Below are 19828 nucleotides of genomic sequence, written 5' to 3' on the forward strand. Positions count from 1 at the left end.
GTCATTTTAGGATTTGACTGATGGATTCCGAGATTGATGATTTTATCTTGTTGTATGTATGTAATTTTAAAATTTTATTGAATTGTATGCTTATTTATGATCATTATGTAAACCGCTTTGATCAGATGGAAAAGCGGTATAGAAATAAAGTTTTATTATTGTATTATTATTATGCAACTACAATTATCAATATCACCTTATGCATTTTGTTATATTTGTTATACAAACTTCTGCTGCAGTTTAAATGAAACAGAAACTTTGCAACTAGGACAGGGCTCTGTGGCCGTTCTTATTCTACCACACCTCCCTTCTTATTCTACCACAAACCTTAAAACTTAATGGAGGATCCGAATTTTCCCCAATTTCCTAAATAAGCTGCAGTTTTTAAATATTTGTGAGCACCATGAATCCTGTACAAGGTGAAAGGAGGGATGTAGATAAAATAAATGCATGCATACTTTAAAGCATTCTGCAAAGAATTTGAACAGCAAATGAAACAATGGCCTAGAAACTACACCATGAGAAATGAAAGGCTGAAAGAATTTAGGAACAAACTGTAGTAAATACTCTCTTGACTAAGACATGCACAAAGTCTCTCCAGTGTTCAAATGTGAATACAACAACGAAGATGCAACAGGCAAGAGAATGAACAGAAGTGGATTGGGAATACATTTGCATATGATAAATGCACATTCTCGAGGGAAGGTATGGAGTGCATCTTGGTCCTGCAACTTCAGTTCAGGCAGAAGATGCACCATTTATCAGTGATTCAAGACAAACTTGAATTTTAATCTAATCCAAGGTAGGTAATGGTTTTCAGCTCACAGACCACATTCAAGTTTCTGTGGAGGGCAGCAAGACTAGCTTAGGTACAGCTGAAGTCAAAGATGGCTGGTCAAATACACATTCTCTTTCCCTCCTACCAGATACTATATGGTCTTCAGTAACCTCTCCACAATGAGCCAGCATGGTGTAGTGGTTTAAGTGTTGGATTACGACACTGTAGATCAGGTTCGGTTTCCTTCTTAAGAATGGTGACCTTGAGCAAGTCACACTCTCTTAGCCTCAGAGAATGGCAAAGCTACTCTGAAGAAACTTGTCAAGAAACCCTATGATGAGTTCACCTTATGGTCACCATAAATCAAAAATGACTTGGAGGCACACAACAACAAAACCTCCCCACAATGCTTTACATTATTCTCTCCTTCTTTCCCCACTTTCCCTTTTTGTGGATAGAGACACTGTCTCTTTACCTGCAGAGGCTTTATTGCAAGTGGAACTACCTTAGGGCAAAACTGAAAGTAACACCATTCATCCATGTAACTCAGTAGTGCTCCCCAACATTTCAGACAGTCATCCGCAGCCTTACACTCAAGATATCAGAAATTTAGTTTAGTACATCAGAGTTTATGCCATGCTCTAGTATTTTTGAAGAATGTTGTCTGCTGTATTGGAATAAATATATAAATTACAGGAAAGAAGCAAAGGTGGTGTTATCTTATAAGGCCCATCATTCTGCTTGCCTGCAAGAAGCATAACCCTCCTGCCAATACACCAAACAGCTGTTTGAAGTCTGTGTATGTATATATAGGCCTTCAAGTGGCCTGTTGACTTATGGCAACTTCATAAATTTCATAGGTTTTTCTTAGGCAAGGATTATTCACAGGTGCTTTTTGTCATTTCCCTGCTTTGAAATATAGCCTTCCACACCTGATACAGGTACAGTTTGAGCATCCCTTATCCAGAATTCCAAAATCCAATAGTCCAAAATCCAAAATAGTCCACATGGGTAGCTGATATAGTGACACCTTTACTTTCTGAAGGTTCGGTGTATGCAAACTTTGTTTCATGCACAAAATTATTAAAAACATTAATAATAATACAACATAAACAAAGGTGTATATGAAACATACATGAATTTCATGGTCCTCACTTCGAAGATATCTCACTATTTATATGCAAATATTTCAATATCTTTTTAAAATCTGAAATCCAACACCCTTCTGGTCATAAGCATTTTGGATAAGAGAGACTCAAATTTGTTGGCTGCCTCCCATTCAAGTGCTAACCAGGGCCAACCCTGCTTAGCTTTCCAGATCAGACAGGATCTGGTTCCTTTAGGCTATTTAGGTCCCTTGTTGGAGTTTAGGGATTGCAAATGCACCAGGTAATTTCTCTGAAGATTTCTCATGACTCTTTGAACATTAATGAGCTTTCTTGTAGCTTGAAGAGTAATACATTGTTTTGCAGACCAGATCCAAATGTGTTAGATGCACCAACTGTCCTCAGAAGATAGATGTTTATACACAAATGGGTACAAAAGAAAAGAACTGCACACTGTAAAGTGAAATTGACATGGCATATAGAAATTGTGATTTATTTATTTTTTTATCAAAGGTTGCAATGATCAGCTTGCACAGAGAAGGAAAAAAGATCCTTTCTGAACAAGTAGCTCACTGTTTATAAAACCTCTTACACATGACATTATTGTGAAAAGCCTTCAGCATTAAATGTATGTTCAATAACCATATACCTTGTGGGGCACGTTTTCAAGTTGAAAAATTGTTTCAAAAACCATGAATACTTAAAGGTTTATGAACAAATCTGACAAATCAAAGAGGGATACCCAGAAGATTAAGCCTCCTTCAGTTTTTGAATTATTATTTCCCCAATTTAACTTCCATAATCTGTTTTCCCATCACCTAGCGCCTTATCTTACATGTCTCTTAGTCTATTGATTTAATGAATGTTCCAATAACACATTAAAATGTTAAAAACTGCCTGAAACTATAAAATCTTCTCTATGGGTTACAAAGTGAGAGGGACTGATTAACAAGTCAAGGCAAGACAAGCAATCAAAAGCTGTGGACAAATTCTATCACTAAAAATGTTTTTAAAGGACACAGCTTTAGTCCTTTAGTCCATAAAAGGACCAGAGAGGAAAAAAGTTTGCTTTGCCAGCATACTTTTATCCACTTGAAGTCAAATCTACTGATGATTGCTCAAATGATATCAAAGCTGTGCCACTATCCCAACAGAAAACTAACACAGTTCCAAGTTAAGCCAGTTTTGAATAATTCAACATACATAACTTGAAAATGTTAGCTTGCACTTTGTTTGAAAGGAGAAGCAGAAAATATGGTAGCCATGGCAAAAATGAAAGTGCAGGAAGTAAACGGCAAGGAACATGTTTTCCCATATGTACTCCTCTGTCTAGACCCTTAGGTCACCTTTGGAAACCAGAGAATGTAGGTAAGAGGCTACAAGAAAAGGCATAAAGAAACTTTTGAAAGGTAACCCTTATGGAATACATATCACAAAGAGGTTCATCTGGTGTACACACTTATCTTTTCACCAACAGACAACTGATGCCCACACATATCTTTCCTCTTCTGCCAGGGATCTTATATTCTAGATTTTACAGTTTAAATCTGACCATTTTTAAGTGCCCACAGAGTCTGGTAGTGGATGTTGCTATTGGTCATTTTTAGCATTAAAACTGTATTAATATTAGTACAGTATTAGTACTGTGTCATTTGTTAGTACTTATGCAAACAAGTTCATGTTACTAAGTGTATTAAAAAAACAATAAATGAAGTACAACTGTTTGTGAATTCTGAGCATACAGTATGTAAGGAGGCTTATAAGAGATGGAAAGAAAAGAGAGGAGGGAACATAATAATCATGAAGGCCTGCCTTATTAGTAAGATTAACTGTGATTTGTCAACAATGAGTTTAGATCTATTGAAAATTTTTACTGATCAAGTAAAACACCAGCAATAATATCTGAACTTTAAAATAGTCTCCAGTTACAGCTAAAGGGAAGAGAATCTGTATTCAGGGCTTTAAAAAGCATCTATCAGTGATGACAATTCTGAGACTTTCAGTTCCAGTGCTAACATGAAGATTGATGCTTGACTAATCTGACTCAGAAACCTTACAGAACACTAGGAAAATTACACAAATGTCCCTTCATAAAGTAAATATAGCAGTATTATTAGCAGCCAGAATGCCTGAGCATTTATGACCTGCATCAACTGTAACAACAATCTGTACTCTCCACACTTGTTCAGCAATGGCTAATGCTTTAACATAAAGCCTGAAGGAGAAACTAACCATCTACTTTTTTGCTTTACAGAGGAATAAGTGATCAGAATCTATGAAAAACAGGAATGGTTAGAATTATGTCAATTTATACTCCACTTTTCAGGATAAAATCATTCCAAAGAAGCTGACAAGTAACAACAATGAAAATTTAATTAAAAAAATAGTCATAGAATGATTGATTGAGTTGGAAGACACCACAAGAGCTGGAAGGGACACCAAAGGAAATCCAGTACAATCCCCTGCCATGCAGGAATACACCATCAAAGAACTCCTGACAGATGGCCATCCACCCTCTGTTTAAAAACCTCCAGAGAAGGAGACTCCAATATTCTCTGAGACATGTTCCCCTGTAAAATAAAAGCAAGCAAGGTCTTTCTCACAAGATGGCTGATGGCTGACAGCCCTACTGATGGTGAGGGAATAATCCTGCAACAGCAGGTACCTAATACAGAGCTTCATCTACTACCATTCTCTCCTCTAATCCTTCCCAACGGCAACTGGTATCATTCAGGGGGAAGAGATCTCACTGGAACAGGACTGATACTGCCTTTCCCTGCATGCATTGTTCAAGCTCTTAATTATCAAGGATATTTTGCCCTTCCCCAAAAATATAAAGCAGAGCCATGTAAAGTGTGACCCATGTGGCCTGCCCAACCCTTTTTTCAAATCTCAAGACCTAGCGAATTGTTTTTTTAAGAAAAATAAAACCCCTGACATTGCACTATATGCATTATAGTCAAAAGTGAAAGGAACAGTATTGACTAGAATCAATTAAATGTCAATAGTATCCTCAACAGCACACTGAGTAGCCACTATCACAGGCCCAAAACAGACAGGTAGATGGGGGTGGCTTCCGGCCACTTCAGGGGCCAGGCTTTACATGATGCATGACCTCAGATCACCTGGAAGCCGCCCCGGGGACCCTTAAGGCAACCCAAATCTGGCCCCCAAAAGAGCTGATCTTTCCCTCTCCTATTAAGGGTAGTAGCAGAAGGTGCCCTTGGGCCGCAGTGTCTTCACCACGACCCTGGGGTGATCGGGCTGGGAGCAGCTTCTGGCAACTCCATCCTGTCCATCTGCTTCACCCCATAGTCAACTTCATATTAAAGTTTAAGTTTACTTATATAGATATATATATTTAATAATAATTAATCAAGCATGAGTGGTAATTTTATTTAATTAGTGAGAGAATTCAGTGAACTTAATTAAAAGTGACCTGATCCACTGATTCCAGTCAAAATTCCAGTGGCAGCAGTTTGAACCAACAGTAACTCCCAGAGAAGTCTTCAAGATCAGAACCACAAAGCACACAGAATGCCTCTTGCTGAAGACACAAAAAATATGCAAGCATCTACCTGAACACTCTCCAGAAGAATGTATTCATTTTGTTAGGAGTAACCAGGATTTTAAAAAGACTTTTAAAAATGCAGCCACTAATGCAGGATACAAACATGGTTAGCATTAATTTATTCAGAGCCATATGTCCAATGTTCTGCCACAAATGTTCAAACACTATACTGTTTTCATTAATAATTTTTAGTCACACAAACTACAGGTGCGTCACAGTGTGTGCAAAAAAGTGAATTATAATTGGAGTCAAATGGCTGCTCTTTCCAATATATTAGCAGCCTCATGAAAACTTTAATATCCCTATTTAAGTTGCATGTGACCAGGTAAAATCCAGATTCCAAAGAAGGAGAGGGCTCTGAACAATCATGCTACTACTAACTTTTTATATCAGCAGCCTAACAGGTGATTAACTACTAGTGGAGAAAGAATTGCCATGTCACCATTGAATAGCTAAACTCTGCCCAGAGTTTAGACATCTAATTTCTTCAGCGGTTTTTTTCCTCCCAGAAAAACATTCTGAACTCATGTAAACATACCTTTTAGCTTGTTATGGAAGAAATTAAACTGGGGAGAACAAAGCTCTTGCTGTGTTTGTTTTCATGAGTCTGCCAATGAAGGAAGTGAACATACTGAAGAAAGAAACAACTTTGAAAAAAGAAAGTATTCCGACAATTTGTTTGTAAGTTCAGATTCATTTAACCCTGATCTTCACAGAGAGAGGCAATTTGCTGCAGGTTGTACTCAGGCCTAGAAGGTAGGTATTTTTCAACATTGTCACCTAACAGTTGTAAACAAAGTCTCCAAGTTTCAGCCACATGTCATGCATGTTTTAAAAAATATACAAAATACACAAGAAAATATATACACAAAAATTGTCCTAACAAATCTATAGCATGTGTGTTGGTTACTTTTTGTTTCTTTTCCCCAAACAAGGCAGACTGATGGCTACTCAGAAATAGTACTCCACATGTGAACAAGTGCTTTCTGGCTCTGGGCGTTTCAATATTAATCCCTTCATTCAGCACCCACAAAATCTCCTGGAGACTTGGAGCATTTCATTACTCCACAATACACTGGAATGTTTATTGGCCCAGAAAATACTTCAGATTAACATACTCAATCCAAGGCCTGTTACAGATGGGCAAAATGTGGCGTGGCTGCGGCGGTACTAGGATTAGAGAGCGTACACCATACAGACGCTCCCTAACCCTAGTACGTACTCCGTATGTCAAAATAGTGGCGCCCTGTACACATGGGTGCTGCTATTTTGATGTGACGGACGCTTAGCGTCCGCACGACGTGGCGCACTTCTGATGTCACGAGTGCGCCATTTGCGCACTCGGGGGTCGCAAGTGCGAAGGAAAAAGAACCCGCTTTTTGGGGGTTCTTTTTCTGCTGGTTTATCTGCTGTGGCTTCCCGCCGCCAGCGGCGGCACACCACCCTTTTTGGCCGGTCTGTATCCCACCCAAGTTTTTTTTTAAAAATCTGTCTGGATGAGGGTTAAGCAAATTTAATTTGCCTAATCATTTCAGTCTATCATGAAAGGAATTATTGCATAATTTGATGTTAAGGTAGAATACAACCTAGGCACAAAGATGTGATTTCTTTTTTAAAAAACAACAAATTCTTACACTTAACCATATCAGTTAGCAATGGAAGTCTTTAAAGTTGCTGATGGGGGTGGAGTTTGTTATGAAAAATCACACTGCTTCAACTTGGGTTGTTGTTGTTGTCGCTCTGTCTTCTAGTAAAATAAGTATGATAGTCTGTAAAATTATGCAAGATAATATTCCTTCACCAGACAATTAAAAAATCATATGCATACTCAAATCCCACTAAATTCATTCCGATTTATTCTCTGCTAATTTCAAATATTATTACTTCATCATGCATTCCTGTTCTGGGAGAGATTTCTATCTATAGCATGTTAAAAACTGGCTGAAATACAGATTTTGACATTTTAAAATTTCCAGAACATATCTGTTTATTGGCACACTAAATTTTATGAAACCTTGTACCACACATCTCATGGGAAAGCAACACAGGAATCCTACATTTGAGCCCTTGATCACCTTTGAAGCTCATTAAGTTGCCTCAGGCAATTCAAACATAATACTGCTACAAGCTCCTTAAAGCAAAAAAAAGAGGAAAGAAGCTAGTGATGATGCCATGGTATCACCCAATATGGGTTGGCTTTTCTGCCAAATCCTGCCCACATGTGACAAAGCTAGCATAGAAAACTGCATTAGCAGCATTCTATCATGTGTTAATTCACAATCTTAAATATTTGTTGTATATCTTTTCTAACTACATCAGAATTAAATTCAAATATTTATTGTTTTTGCACAATGCCCTTTTATAGTTAAAACCATCTAAGGATAGGTTTTTGGGAAAAGCAACATGTACTTTCATAAGGATTCCTAAAACGGCAGCAAAGTCAATGATAGACAGTCATTCAAAAATCTCTGAGAAAATATTGCTTTCCTCTATTCGGTTCTGTTCCAGGTCCATTCATTCAAAATGCAGAACAGTACACTCACTTAAGGTGTTTTACAAGCATCTCTTCGGTGGTACTTTCTCTGTCGCACCTTGTGATACAGACCAGTTGAGACAAAGATAATTTACACATGATTCCTATATAACCTAAAATGGCTTTAATTCTATTTTCCCAAGATGAGGAGCAGGAATCAGCACAGTGCAGGCCTTCTAATTCTACTCCTGTCCAGATATGCCATAATCTTCTGGTGGTAACTTGTATCATTTGTACCACAGCTGGGTCATCACAATCAAGGTCACATGAATTAGAAGAACTGGAGTAGATGATGCGCTCAGGTACAGAGGGCTCTGCTTTAGGGTAGACTTTAAAGCAAATGTGCTTGTAGTAGTCCCATTGCATGGCAACAGACAGGAGGGCCACTTCCTAGTGGCAGTAAGATATGAGCAATTAAGAGGACCTTGGAGGCCAAGCCATGACAGCCAAGAAGACAGACAGATTCTGATAACGTTTAGCTAATCGTGTAACTTATAACCTCCTGACAAAAGATACACTCTCAGTCTCCTGAATAAACCTAGCAACCATGATCTTGAAACATAAACAAGTCAGGAAAGCAACACACACGAAATGTAATAAATTTCAGACTGACAATGCTCACCAAGACAGACCCAATTACCAAGTCAATCCCAACCTGAAGTACCTCAAGGAATGTGGAGGATCCATTAAATGAGTAAGTTTAACAATAGTGACACTTACTTCCAAGGAAGCAAGCGGTTTAGGATTGTTGCTTAAGTCTCCTAGCAACTATAATAATACTATTTAGTTCAGCAGGCTATCAGTAATTTAATTTCTAGGGGAACAGCAACAGAAAAGAGAGAGAAAGCGTTAAAAGAAGATTAAATAGAACAGTTGAAAGTCAAATTTCTGTAGGTAGCATAAAAACTATTTAAACATTCCACAAACAGTTGAAACATATTTGCCACTAAGTGAGAAAGACACATACCCAATGCAACTATGAAAACCCATATTCCAGAAATAACATATTCTACAGATACATCATTTTCTATATCACAAACGTCTGGCCAAGTTTTATCTTCATGCCCATCTTAAGGGGGGGGGGGGATTGTGCACTTACTTTGTTTTATAAAAAACAGCTTTAGTTGGATAAGAGAGCTATGGGGAAAAAGACTTTTTAGTTACCAAAACCTTGTCTGGATTGAAAGAACAGAAGACCACAACTCTGTTAAAAATGCCCAGCTTAAGTCAAGAAAGCATTTTAAGAGGAAACATCTCTTAGACAAAAAGAGTTAAAACAAAGTCATAAAAGCATCCTTCAAGAAAGTGGATTTAGACATTGTATTCATATACAGTATTTGTTGTAAGTCATTGCCAGCTTAAGGCAACCCGAAGGCAAATCTGTCACAGGGTTTTCTGGGGCTGAGAGGGTTTGACTTGTGACCTGCCCAAGGTCACCCAGTGGCTTTCCGTGGCCAAGCAGAGAACTGAACCCTGATCTCCAGAGTCCTAGCCCTGCGGTCAAACCACTGCACCACACTGGCTCCTATATTCTATATAGACAATATTGAAATAAAACACTCATACCTAAATTAATTTAAGAGGGATTTAACAGGGAGAATAAAGAAAGATGTTTCTGAACTGTACTACCTAAAAAGTAAGAAATCACAGGGAACAGATTATCATTTCACTTGGAAATTGCAATCACCATTAACCTGTAATAAAATGTTAGTCTCCATCAAGCAATGGAAGGCAGCCAGAACAGAACTGTTTTTCTCCCAAAAGGAGCCAAGGAGCCAACAGAACACAGGATATGGTCCAAACCTCAGACAAGCATGTTGACAGAAACTCCAAGGCTAGCATTTTCAAACATGAAAATTAGCTGCCTTCAGTCACAGACTGGAGAAAAAGTGGGAAAGAACATCAGACAGAAGAACTTGCCATAAATGGAAGAAACAAACAAAACTACTACAAAGCAAAGAGATGTCTCATCAATATACTGGAATTCCTTGAGGGTTTCAACAAACACACAGAAACGTTACCCAACGGGTTACTCAGCATACATAATTATCAGAATATTTTCACTCAAATCCATCAGCAAATGGTTCAGAGCACATTTGAAGGAAGCCTCATCAATTGATTTCTCATTTCAATCATTATTTTCTTTGACAACATACTGTTTTTGCTCATCCATACAGTGTGTTTTTCAAAGTTAGACAGTTACTTTACTTAAGAAATATGTATATTTACAATACAGTTTCTCTCACACACACACACCCTGCAAAAATGAAAACCCGCCAATATTCAAGCCCCATTGGCTTGAATTGAGGTACATCCCTGTGGGTATCCGTGGTCACAAGCTGCAGGCCCCATTTTATGTCCCTCCATTTGCTCCTCACGCATAATCAAGGGATGCAGATTTAAAGTCTGCACAAATGGAGGGACAACTGTATTCTTCTTTACATTTAGGAAATACACTTTGCAAAGAACATGAACACAACAGGCTTTTCCAGGAAGTGGAGCAACTGTCCTCTGAAGAAAGGTTATGATGTTTGGGGCGGTTTAAATTAGGAAAAATGTGAGCAACGGTGGATAAGACAGAAATGTACAGAAGTACATATGGCATAAGGAAACAGATGCCTTTCTCTCTAATGATACCAGAACCTAGTATTATCTAGCTTAATGTAAGGTATTCAAGATTGATCAAAAGAAGTAACTGCATAGTTAAAACTGTGGAATTTATTACCATAAGGTATGGCTGGCAACTTGGAATAGCTTTATAAGGAGAATGAAAAAGGAGAATATAAGGATAGGGCCATCAATGGTTACAGGAGTGTCAGAAGGAGTGTGCCTCTGGGGAATGTGAAATGGAGAGTGCAGGTGATGGTAAGTGCAGTTCCAACACATGTGGAACCAGCATGCTTCACATGAACAACTGATGGACCAGTGAGAGCATACAATGTTGAACTAGATAGGCCTTTCATTTGACTCAACATAGCATTTCTTGCATTCTTGTTTTTCATACCTCCTACCCATGTATCCATTCCAAAAACAACTCTTGAAGGTTGATGTTCAACGTAGTAAAAGGTGAAAAGCACTCACAGTCCCTCCCCTTCTGTGCAGAGGTGTTTCTTTTCAATGAATCACTGAAAAATGTACTAGGAAAGCCAGAATAACCAAGTGTGGAAAAGTATGTACAGTATAATAAAGTTCTTCAAAAACAAAGTAGATCAAACACCATCACCTTTGCTTATACTGTAAAAGCAGTGTCGATATCACTATGCTCTTCAATCGGTTTCTGTTCTTGGTAATCAAAACCATCTGAAAAACAATTCAGCATGTCTGATTCTCCTAGAGATAAGTGTTGACTAAACTATATACTACAAATGGGTTCTTTGTGGCACAAACCACTGAATCAAGAATAAGCTTTATCGCCAGCTCTTACATCAATGACCTTCATAACTTTCCTTACATCCACCTAATGCTTTCACAAGCTATACATGTATTTGAAGGAGGTACAGTGCGCCCACATCATATGTGGTTTTCAGCATATGCTGGAAGCCATGTGGGAGTGTGCAGGGTGTGTGGGGCGGTGCGTCCCATTGTGATTAATGGGGTGCGCGCCCATGGTGCACGTGCACCACCACACAACCGCATGCACAAGCCCCATTCAGTTAAATGGGGCTTGAGCATGCGCTGTATTTGCCTTACGCGGGGGAGTCCGGAATGGATCCCCCACGTAAAGCAAGAGCAGACTGTATATCCAACTGTGAGACTAGACTTATATCAAGACAAATACTAAGTAGACTGGTTACCTCCTTTGTCTTATACCATCTGGAAATGTACTGGCTGGATGACTATTTGAATTGCCCCAAGTTAGCTAGATTGAGGCTATCTGGACACTTGAAGAGATCCTTAATAATCAGTATAGCCCAGTGCTGTAACTTAACACTGCCCATCTGGAAAGAGTTAGACTAGAAATGGTTTTATAAGCCATGAAACTTTAAAGACAAACTAATGGCATACACTAAGGCTGCTATGTTGTACAGCCTCTACTATAGACCTAGCTAGCATTACAATGTTGCTACAAAGTGAATGGTGGCAGGTCATGTAACATGGGAAGAATACTATATTTCAGACTGCAAAGAAATTACAGCTTCCTCCTGTTTATATCAGCATACGTCTTAACTGTAGTTAAGTAGTAACTGGGAAAGGAGCTATCTGGTGAAATACTGTAGTACACACATACACATCCATACTATACCACATTTGAAGGTGCTGGAGCACACTTTCATGGCCAACCAGTGGGTGGTAGAGGGGGAGGCTCCTGGGCACCACCTGGCTAAAGTTTTATACCTGGGGTGGAAAAATCTTCACGTCTGTTCTCAAGCTCCAGCAAGTACACTGGCTGTCCAGAAGGGCAATATCTGTTCCCTTTTCACGGCTGCAAAAATGGAACCAGACAATTCTTGGGAGTCTCCTGCCTGCACTGGTCATGCATTAGCTGTGGAGTTATACCCTATTTCCTTCAAACTGGTGTTGCACAGACAGCACCCAAAAGCGTAGATTTCTTCTTCACCACGTTATGAGATCTCAGCCCATATTTACTACAGTTATTAAGAACATGAAATTATTTTATTGAAACAGTTGCAAGGCCCATCTACTTGAGCACTTCCTTCCTACAGTGGCTAACCAGTGCTCTAGGATCTTCATGAATTAAAAATAACCATGCTCTTTCACAGATCAACTTTGGAGGCTAGGGTTCAAGCCTCTATTGTGCCTTGAAACTCACCAGGTGACACCAAGCCAGCAATGCTCCTTCAGCCTGAACTGAGGAAAGCCATGCACACCACTTTAAGATCAACAGAAGAAAGGTGGCATGTTAATGTCTATATTCACACAGAATGAGATAGAGCTCTGTTCATTAACTACAGAAGTGCTGGCCTTTACTAATATTCATCTTCAGAAGCAGTAGTCTATACTGCTCTATACGATTAAGGTAGGAACATTAACATGGGGCAGAAACATGAAGACAGAAATATATTCTACCTAGCATTTCAGTTTCCACTGCACACAAGTCGTCTTACCTGCATTTTAACATTCTATCTGACAGCTTACAACATTTAGAACTACTCTTATCTTTGGCACCAATTCCACTGACCCCTTTCTCTATTCCACACACTTAAGTCTCCTTCAAGTTTTATTCACATGAGGGCTAAGCATTTATGTATTAGGCCCTGATTATGTGTAATTTCATTTGGCCTGTCCATGCATTACACTGAATGTTGGAGATAAGAAAATCTGTGTGGGTTCCTGGATCAAAGGAAATCTACACGAATCTACTACTATGCATATAGGCTTGTTTGCTTCAGACAATATCTCAACAGCAGGGATAAGAAGAGGCTTAGGTAAGTGACACTTTATAAACATTGAGGCCAGAGGAATAACCCTGTATCCTTTCTGCCCACATGACTCTTCACACAAGAACATATTAAGGCGGCTCAAGGATTCTCTACTTAACTATTTTCACATGACATTTGTATCTACAGAGAATATACCTTTCTCAAGTACAGTGAAAGAGATACGATACTAAAGCAAAACTACAGAAGTCTGCTTTTCATATCAACATTATTTACCATTCCACTGCATAATTCGAATTCCATATTCAGCATCTGCAACTATTTTTCTTCTATATATAATCTTCCGTTGTCTTTTAGTAACAATCAACAGCTGTGTACTAATAGAGTGCTAAGAATTACATGCTATTTTGATAAATACGTCTGTTTTATCCAAATATACCTGAAAATACAACAAACTCTAAATATCACTGTGAAAAGAGAATTCTTAGTTCTTTCCAAGCACAGCTTGCTTAGGAATGAAAATAATGAATTATCTGGATGTCTACACCCAACATGCAAAGGGATTTTGTAGCACCTTTGAAACTAACTGAAAGAAGTTAGTTAGTAACATACCATATTTTCCGGCGTATAAGACGACTGGGCGTATAAGACGACCCCCAAATTTTCCAGTTAAAATACAAAGTTTGGGATATACTTGCCGTATAAGACTACCCCCTTCCAATGCACACCAAATAAAAATTAAAAAAAAACATCAGATTTGATTTCAATATGGTAATTTTAATTCAAATGCTTATGACATGCAGATACTTAGCAGGAAAACTTATTATATACAAAGCCTGCTTGGACTGGTCAGCTCTCCCTGCCTGCCCAGCCTGCGCTGTCTCCAAGACTATCAGAGCGGTATTGCAAACACGGCTCTTTTTTCCATACCCCAGGCGTCCCGGACGCTTGCAGATTGCTCTGCCCTTCAGTTACATATGCAGCGACTGAAGATTCTCCAGTCCGGCTCGGAGGTTTCAGCACCTGCCCTATAAGACGACCCCCGGCGTACAAGACGACCCCCGACTTTTGAGAAGATTTTCCTGGGTTAAAAAGTAGTCCTATACACCAGAAAATACAGTAAATGTTTATAGGCTGAGGGATTGTATAGACCAGCATAAAGAGATGGTGTGGGGGCAGAGTGGGGGCGTGGTGACTGCATGTCAGCCGCCCGCCCCATGCCGGCATGATGCCGCCCAAGCAACCACATGGTGGGTGGCACCATACCACATCTTCGGCTCAGCATTTACACACGCTGCACCAAAGAAGTGGAGAACAGCCACTGCTGCAGCAGCTAGGGGCCCTTTCCATGGCACAAAAAGGAGCCACTTTTTGTGGCTTCTTTTTGCACCAGGGAAAGGCCAGATCAGGGTGATGCATGTAGTTGCCATGGCCCTGATCTGGGGAGGAAAGGAGTGGCTTCAGACCGCTCCAAAGGGGTGGTCTGTTGAGCCCCTGAGTCTGTTTCATATGACTTAGCCTAAAAAAGCTTATGCTACCAACTCTTTTCTGTCAGGTAATCTCAAAAGTACTACAAGATCCCTTTGCACACTGATCCAGGGTATGTCTTCCAGTTCTACACTCAACATGTCATTGAGAACATTTACTTTCTATTTAGTGAGCTCATTAACAAATTAAAGTTGATTTTTTTCCTATAAATACATGTTTAATATTCAACCCATTTAGCAAAACTGCAAGCTGTTAGCAAAACTTTGAACAATCCTGCTTAGATACATTTTCTTTAGGATTATAGGCTAATACATGAGTGTTCCCCCACCCTTTTGCAGCCATCCCCATTAATAAAAGGGAGTGGGAAACTAATTATCACATGACACTAATATATTGCCATTTATAAAAACATCTTTTTGATTTAGAAGAAATGATATTGTATGCATTTTACAAAAACTATGCAGCTACTTCCTAAGGATTTTGGTATCCAGTATTTGCCCAAATACAGCAATAAAACATCAAAATCACTCCTTCAGAGTTCTGTCTATGATAAGTAATCACTGTTAGTCTAAAACATCAGAGAAACAATCCCAACCCAGTTTCCAGACATGATGAAGGTTCTGATGAACTGATATTTATTCAATGAAATACTGAGGTGCAATTGTAGTACAAAGTAGAACTACTGAAGAGAACATTTAACAACATAAATTGTATACACAACAGTGATCTCCATTATCATTCAGGGCACAAAGCACTGCTGCTGTAAACATCTTGCCTAAATGGGCCGTGCCAAGCAATCTACATACTGCAAACAAAGTTTTAAGGACACAGGATGATGGCTGTCTAATCAGAATTCTAGAATTTCATCAGTTTGTCTGCTGAGTTCAAGATTGTTTGAATTTATGAATTAGTTATCAATACTGATTCAGTATGAAAGGCTCTTCTCTGAAGCATCTGCAAGCACATACTGTAATAAGAAAGAGCATTTGCTAGTCCTTTAAAACTACACAGCATAAGCCCTAACAGGAACATTATGACAGTCACCACCAAGCCCCCTAGCCTAATGAACAGAAACTAGCTATTCAAATATAATATCCAGAATTTGCTCAAAGCTTCCTCTAGTCCAAAGGTCTATTTATAGTTGCCTGCCTCTTTCCAGTTTCCCATGGCCCCTGTTCTTCCCAAAGCCAATACAAATGAAGTTTCAGTGATGAATGTGAGCCTTGGGTTCTGCGCAGCAGAACTGTTAAGGAGCTCTGCAGCAGCCCATTCAGATCCCTGCATTTAGCTCAGAAAGGTGAAAGGAGGAAAGAGGAGGGATTCTGCTAAAGTAAGAGCCACATAACCAGATTACAACCTCTAGCTGTACCATGGGCCAAACATGATTACCTTATATTGGTGTGTGGTCAGAGCAAGTGAGTTTAAATGATGGCCGCCCCTCCTGCTGTCAGCAACAGCCACAACCAACTGGCCCAAAGCCAGCCATTAAAAGAAGAAAAAGTCTGTGCTCCATTCAGGGCTGGCTCTAGAGCTAAAAACAGATGAGATCCACGCAAATAATAATAATAATAGCAATAGTAATAATAATCCATTCCCATGTTTTAACTAAACTATGATCCAAAGCCCACTGCAGAAATAATCCAGTTTGAGACTGCTTTGACTGCCCTGGCTCAGTGCTAGGGAACCCTGGGAACTGTAGTTTATTGTGGCACCAGAGCTCTCTGACACAGAAGCCGAGGCTGAAACATAGAACGGGTTTTGGAAAAAAAGGAGGACCAAGTGTGTCTGCCTTGTACAGGGATGACTTTAGCAGCACAAATGTTACACTCCAGCTAGGCAAATATAGAACAGAATATCCCACAGTGTGGGTACATGTGTAAAAAAAACAAAACCCCAAAGAGCTGCATTCCTAAAACCCACACTTTCCAAGGTCCAAAACACACTAAACCATCCAGTTTGAGACTGCTTTCACTGCCCTGCCTCAATGCTGGGGAATCCTGGGAACAGTAGTTTTGTGAGACATCCAGCCTTCTCTGTCAGAGTGCAGGTGCCACAACAAACTACAATTCCCAGGATTTCCCAGCACTGAACCTGGGTGGTTGAAGCGGCCTCAAACTGGATTATTTCTGCAGTGGGTTTTGGACCTGGTTTGGGAGGCACCTAAGAGTTTGAATGCCATTTTTTAAAAGTAAGCAGGTTTATGAAAGCAAGGAAAAAGCAGGCTATCAAAAAGGCAAAACAAAATTAAAAACCCAAGTGATCTTCTTCTGCTGCTTGGTAGCAACAGCCCCAAGACAGACTCCCAACCCTGGCAAGAGGAGGCGCCTTCTCCCCTTGACATTTGGCAATGGCCACCTTTCCTTACCTTCTCCTTCAACCCATGCGCTCCTCTTCCCCTTTACTAAGATGCCTGCCTTTTACCTTCTCAGCCCCCAAAGCCCCAAATCCAGTGGGGTGACAGCCCCCACAGCAACTGCAGCCCACCCACCTTTTCTGCCATCAGACCCCCCCAACTCCACCCAAATCGATGCGGATTTGCAGCTGTTGGCAAGAGAAAAAACACCAAAGCACCACTTCTCCACCCAAACATTAAAACCAAACGCACCGGAGACGTGTGACTTTCATCCGAGGAGAAGAAGAAGAAGAAGGAGCAGCAGCCAAGGTGGAGGAGGAAAAGGGGGGAAAGGAGAGAGAAGGGGATAAAAAAGAGGGGAAGGTTTGTCCCGCACCGCCCTCAGCATTGAGAGGAGGGCAAAGCAGGCGAGGGAGGGATAATCCGGCCAAAAGGCGGGGAGATAATCCAGAGAGAGGCGGATTATCTGCCCTTCCCTGAGTCTTTTTTCCCTTCCCTCCATTGGGGAGAGAAGGCAAAGGTAAGGAAGAGCAGGGGAAATGAAATGGGGCTGTCTGCTGGAGGAGTTGGGGAGGACCCCCCATAAACCCCCCCCCCCCCAGGACAGGCCAAAGAAGGCGGTCAAAGGGGAGAAATTCTTTGGCCTGTCCTGGGGGGGGTTTATGGGGGGTCCTCCCCAACTCCTCTTTTCCCGCCTGAACCCCTCACAAGACCCCCCCAAAAGCCACAGAACCCTTCTTCTTTTTTGTCCAGGTTTTGGTGCCACAAACTCCCCAAGAGCCCAGCCCTCCCCCCTTTTCCTTTGCCAAAAGAATAATAATAACCATCATCATCCTCATCATCATCACCCTCTCCACCAGGAAAAGGCTACTACCTGCAAGGCGGCGGCGGTGGTGGCAGGCTTGGCTCTGGGGCCTCTTTCCAGCCCTTTCCTCCCAAACCAGGGGCGCCAAGGAGCAAAGACACGCGTGGAGCAGCCCTCTTCCTCAGCCTGAGCCTCCCTGGAAGGTCTGGGAAGAAGAAGCAGCTCCCACGCAAGAGCCAAGCCTCCTCTTCCACCACCAGCAGCAGCAGCAGCAGCAGCAGCGAGAGCGACCCGCGCGTGGCGCCTCTGGGCTCCTGGGCGCGCGCACACAGCCCCTGGCTGCTCTCCTTGCCTTTGGCGCGCGCCACAGAGCAGCAGCAGCAGCAGCAGCCTTGCAATTGCTAAACTGGATATGAAGCATGGGAGCTGGATTTGGGGTGGGGATGTGCGCGTGCGCAAAGAGTGGGTGGGGACCATGAGCAAGCATAACCCCGCCTCCTTTTTTGGATAAGGCCCCGGCCCCACCCACTTAGCCACCCCCTTTTTTCCCTTCCTTATCTCAGTTTTAAGCAGCAAAGCAAATGTCTATCCCTGTCTTCAGTCTCCTCAGAGCTCTAGTCCAAAACACACGCTGTCGCCACATGGAGAGAGATCTTCTAGGACCTTTGAGACTCCAAGAAAGAAAGAAGTTGGCAGCCTGAGCTTTCATAGACACCAGCCTACTTCCTCAGATGCATTTTGGCCAACTTTAGGGCAAGGGGTCATCTTTCCTGGATCCTTAGGTAGAAAGAAAGCTTGTGGCCCCTTTGAGACTCAGTGAAAGAAAGAAAGTAGCAGCCTGAGCTTTCCTAAACTAAGTATGGAGAGATCTTGTAGCCCCTTTAAAACACACTGAAAGAAAGAAGTTGGCAGCATGAGCTTTCATAGACATTGTCTTCTCTCTCAGATCCATTTGGGCCAACCTTAGGGCAAGGGGTCATGACTGGCATCTTTCCTGGATCCTTAGGCAGAGAGAGATCTTATGGCCTCTTTGAGAATCAGTGAAAGAAAGAAGTTGGCAGCATGGGCTTTGCCTAGGGGAGGGGCAACTAAGGGTCCCTCTCATGTTGTTGGATTGCAGCTCTCAGCATCCTTTACCAATAGATTTGTTGTTGTTGTGTTCCTTTAAGTAGTTTCTGATTTATGGGTGACTCTAAGGTGGACCTATAATGGGATTTTCTTGGCAAGGTTTGTTCAGAGGGGGTTTGCTGGTGCCTTACCTTGAGGTTGAGAGTATATGACTTAACCAAAGTCACCCAATGGGTTTCAAGGTGGAACTTGGAATCAAACCCTGGTCTCTATAGTCCTAGTCCCATGCTCAAACCACCTGACCATGCTGCAAAGAGTAGGGCTGGTGGAAATTTTTAAACAGGAAACCTGGGATATGCATATCCACTTGGCAATGAACTCTATTCATTCAAAAGCATTGCCACCCTGTCATAATTTGCCTGTGCGAGTTTCAAAAGGTCTGTTCATAATAAATGAATAGTTTATCCTTTCCAAAAAAATAGTTTATTAACACACATCCGACCCCTCATTGCAGGGACGTAGCTAGGATTTTGGGAAGGGGGGGGGGTCCAGACTAAGTGCCACCATTATAATGGGGCTTGGGTGCAGCGGCACAGCAGCATGCACCATTCATTTTTCTAATGGAAGGGGGGGTCCGGACCCCAAGATCCCCCCCCCCCCCCCTTGGCTACATCCCTGCTCATTGCATCCAAATAACCAGGTCAGGAGGGCTTCACAGCCTCTTCAGAAAGTATGGCATGGAAAAAGTGTCTCCCTGGCAGGACTCTTTTCTCCTTTATTTCTTCAC

General features: G+C 41.1%; 1 protein-coding gene across 7 annotated transcripts in view; it reads right to left on the reverse strand.

Moving 5' to 3' along the window:
- Nucleotides 1-18213, reverse strand: part of PALS2 (protein associated with LIN7 2, MAGUK p55 family member) — a 68145-nt gene extending 49932 nt beyond the window's left edge. For 6 of the 7 annotated variants that reach the window (XM_089533065.1, XM_089533066.1, XM_089533064.1 and 3 more), the window contains exon 1: nt 18043-18213. The gene's annotated coding sequence lies outside the window, so the exon portion shown is untranslated. Of the gene's footprint in view, nt 1-17420; nt 17497-18042 lie in introns of those variants that run through there. The other variant, XM_089533063.1, reaches the window with a different exon arrangement.
- Between the last annotated feature and the right edge of the window lie 1615 nt (nt 18214-19828).

This window comes from Sceloporus occidentalis, unplaced genomic scaffold (genome assembly GCF_023333645.1).
Source record: "Sceloporus occidentalis isolate IW3139 unplaced genomic scaffold, rSceOcc1.0.p SCAF_7, whole genome shotgun sequence".
Lineage (NCBI taxonomy): Eukaryota > Metazoa > Chordata > Lepidosauria > Squamata > Phrynosomatidae > Sceloporus > Sceloporus occidentalis.